The sequence below is a fragment of the Tachysurus vachellii genome, chromosome 14 (genome assembly GCF_030014155.1).
Source record: "Tachysurus vachellii isolate PV-2020 chromosome 14, HZAU_Pvac_v1, whole genome shotgun sequence".
Classification (NCBI taxonomy): domain Eukaryota; kingdom Metazoa; phylum Chordata; class Actinopteri; order Siluriformes; family Bagridae; genus Tachysurus; species Tachysurus vachellii.
This window is the reverse complement of record NC_083473.1, coordinates 7,760,972-7,765,117: the sequence shown is the minus strand read 5'-3', so window position 1 is coordinate 7,765,117 and position 4,146 is coordinate 7,760,972. Positions and strand designations below refer to the sequence as shown.

Below are 4,146 nucleotides of genomic sequence, written 5' to 3'. Positions count from 1 at the left end.
GCCTCGGGGTATATGAAGAATCCCTTATTGTGAATGTGCAATGATTTATTAAATGAACTGAGTTTAAATGTAATTCTTTTTTATTTGACTGCCTCCATAATATTGCAGTGTTACTTTTGGAAAAAGCACAGCATTTCAAGCCAGTCACAGACTTAAACAGAAGAGGTCAGTGGCCAGTTTTTATTGTTTCTTTCATATGAAGAATTGCACCTTTCAGCAAACTTTGATAGAAAATCAAATATCAAATACAAAAAAAAAAAAAAAAAAAAAAAAAATTTTCCAGGCAGGATAATATTTGAATGCTGTCTATCTCTCAGTTTTGACGGTTTATTGTATCTATTACAAAACACACTGAAGCTAATCTGGCATTTTTTTCCCTCTGATCTCATTCTTTATATTCAGCGGTGGGATTCGTAATACACTGTTCCACGTTTTTTTCAGCATAACTATCCCTTTAGTTCGAAACGTGGGGAGAGATACACGCATCGCAAAAATACCGTTTTCAGACGTGACTATTAATATTCAGGAGATTCTGCAGTGTCGCTATATTTCAGCTGAAACTGAGAGGCTTTCTGCTCTTCTACACTCAAAGTGTGTCAGTTTGATGAATATGGATTTATACGTACGAAGGCTTTTGACACAGAAATGACCTAAAAAATCTAGCAATTGTGGTATAAATAGGCTGGTATGTTAACAAGCCCTCTTACAGTACATGCTGGGTAAAAGCGAATGCGGTAGAATTTATATGCAAACTCTTTTTTTTTTTTATCTCAGCTACCAAGATTAGATTGTAGTAGAGGTCGGATCAAAGTCAAACAGTCTGAACAGGGGGGAATTCATATTCATAGTAAAATCAAAATGGTAATAAACAGATGGGCAAAACATGACATAGGATAAACAGCAAAACCAAAATAACTAAAAGGAATCTATAAAAAGCACTGAAGATATAAGCCGGGTGTATATAGCATGCTTCTTGCACAATTTAGACATTTTTTTTTTAAATCATGGCTAACTCGAATGTGATTTAGGATGGATGCAGAAAAAAAAATTGACAAAAAAATCTTTATCATTAAACTACAAAAAATGAAACCGCATTTAATTCATAACGCCTCTATAGCAACTGGTTACATTTTTTGTTTGTTGAATTCCAGGCCAGATTATTTAAAAGTAAAGTTCACAAGATGAAAGTGAGACGTGAAATAAGCAATAATATCATTTTTGAAGATTCTTTCCAATACATGAAGCCTGAATTTGTAAACATTAAAATAACCTGGGGGCAGAAGGAACCATTGTAGCTTCACAGATCCAGGGTTTAGTGTTTTAGCAGTGTCCAATCTTATCCACAAAGGGCCAGTGTGGGTGCAGGTTTTCATTCCAACCAAGCAGAAGCTACACCTGATTCCACCTGTTTAATCAGTTGTTCTTGGCTTTTAGTAGACTGAGGCTTCTGTTTGGTTGGAATGAAAACCTGCACCCACACCGGCCCTTTGTGGATAAGATTGAACACCGCTGGTTTAATGGGTTACTGTCCACTACGAGCCTGGAGAGTTATATGTTCTCCTCATGTCTGTCTGGGTTTCTACAAACTTCTCTGGTTTCTCCCAATTTTCCAAAAACATGCTGTTTAATTCCGTGCCCCCGGATAAATTGTCTGATGTCACATTCTCTGTGTTTTCCTCACAGTATTCAAGGGTTAGGCTCCAGACCCACCGAGACCCTGACAAGGATAAAGAGCTTTCTGAAGATGAATGAATAAATGAACAAAAGAAAATATAGATTTTTAAAATCTCAGAGCATTGAAAACATAGTGTTGGGGTGTGTTTTTGTGAAGTCGTTTATTTTAGAGATTTTCTTTAGCCTGTTAAGAATTTTTTTTTGTTTTAAGAAAAACTCCTAACAATTACATCACATTACATTTATTCATTGAGCAGAAGCGTTTATCCAAAACAAATTACAATGAGGAACTGATGTATTAAGCAGAGGTAAAAAAAAAAATGATGGCTACTACACAAGTGTCGTGGTGAGGCAAAGGCGAGTGAGGATCCAAATGCAGTTTAAACTTTTAATAAACCAAAACAAGAAACAGACAAGCAGGCAAAACAGGGCAGAACACTGGGCAAAACAGGGCAGAACACTGGGCAAAACAGGGCAGAACACTGGGCAAAACAGGGCAGAACACTGGGCAAAACAGGGCAGAACACTGGGCAAAACAGGGCAGAACACTGGGCAAAACAGGGCAGAACACTGGGCAAAACAGGGCAGAACACTGGGCAAAACAGGGCAGAACACTGGGCAAAACAGGAAACAGGACATGTACACACCATAACGACTAACACCAGGGAAGTGAACAAGTGAACAGAGTAGATATACCAAACAGGAACCAATCACAACGCAGAGACAATCAGAGACTAAGACGACACACCTGGGGGAGAGAGAGTTCAATTAGTGTCCATGGTAACAAATGAGTGGGCGGAGCAAACAATTAACAGCAGGGCAAGACAGCAGACAGAAACAGGGCAAAACACAGACAGACTCATTACAACAAAATTTAAATTGAGTACTAGATTATTTATTTATTTATTTATTTGTTAATTAATTAATTAATTAATTAATTAATTAGCGGTTAGTTAATGTTCTCGGAAAAGGGTGCTTTTTGAAGATAAAAAATGACAAATTCTGCTTAGTGGATTGAGGTTGGAAGATTATTTCACCACTGAGGGACAGTCAGATAGAAAGTTCTGGAAAGGGACTTCCTTCCTTGCTGACTATTCAGTACCAAGCATAGACCTTTAGTCACGGGCTATTTTTTTTAAATGTTAAAAAGATACTAGGCCTTTAAACAAAATACATTTATTATTGATAACTATCTACACATATTTGTATCGTATTTGAATTCTATGGTGTTTATACAGTAGGACAATTTACTGGCCACAACAATGTATGTCAGAACAAAAGCAAAGACTGTTCATGGTAATTGGGAACATTTCATACATTTCTTTTGGTTTGGTTCTTTCTATTTTGCCTCTTTTTATGGAATTTAGCAAATATGATACAGTTGGGGTTAAAGGGTTAGAGATTAAGGTTACTATGGAACCAAACCATGCTCATTCTGTTGTGTGTGTGTATATATAGGATTGTAACACTGTTTTCTTGAGAAATCATTGTCTTGTCATAAATCAGATGGAGAGAGAAAACAACGCCCTGTCAAAGCGTTTGATCGACCTGTCAGAAGAATTTCTAAATGAATCTGACATCATGTAGTGTGAGCAGTGTCACAATCATATATAAAACAGACGCGTTGGATAAAATCGATTCTGAGAATAATCACTAAATGCAGCTGTCACTTAGAGAAAAACAAACAAACAAACAAACAAACAAACACATAACACCAACACAAATGAATTTGTCCCTTTTCTTGTGACGTGCTAAAACCGAATGCTAGCATGTCACCATTTTCAGTCTGAGGTGACTAGAGGCATTTATCTTGTGAGCACCTACGTCACGAGGTATTGTACAGTGTGAGTATATTTGTGACGAGAATAAGACCATGTTTTAACATTTACGTTTACAGCATTTAGCAGACACTCTTATCCAGAGAGACGTAGATTTTTCTTATTTCAGTTTATACGCCTGAGCAATTGAGGGTTAAGGGTCTTGCTCAGGGGCCCTGCAGTGGCAACTTGGTGGACCTGGGATTCGAACCAGTGACCTTCTGATCAGTAGTCGAACACCTTAACCACTGAGCTACCACATCCCACATCAGAAAAATAAACTACAAGATTTCACAACACATCAAAATAAATAAGGGGTGTAAATTCACTCACTAATTAGAGTCATATACAGGAAGCAGGAAGTAAACAAGCAACATACGAGATGTTAAAGAATAATTTATAAATTAAATACTCGAGTAGACGATTCCTAACATGAATACTGATGCTGCACCTTCAAATTCACCTTCGAATTTATGTAAATTTAATTTCTGCTGCTATAAAGTATGTTATCTATTATGCATAGCGACCATTTCAAACAGCATTACAGGAACCCTCCTCTAACTCTCTATGTTTGATATCTCACTCTCATTGTGCAATCCTTCCTCATCACATAAACCTAAACGACCCGCCGGATATCCCTGACATCTGAACGGAT

At 37.1% G+C, this 4,146-nt stretch overlaps 1 protein-coding gene across 1 annotated transcript in view; it reads left to right on the top strand.

The window, feature by feature from the left end:
- Window positions 1-4,146, top strand: part of ndfip1 (Nedd4 family interacting protein 1) — a 424,215-nt gene that overhangs the window by 91,168 nt on the left and 328,901 nt on the right. The window lies entirely within an intron of this gene.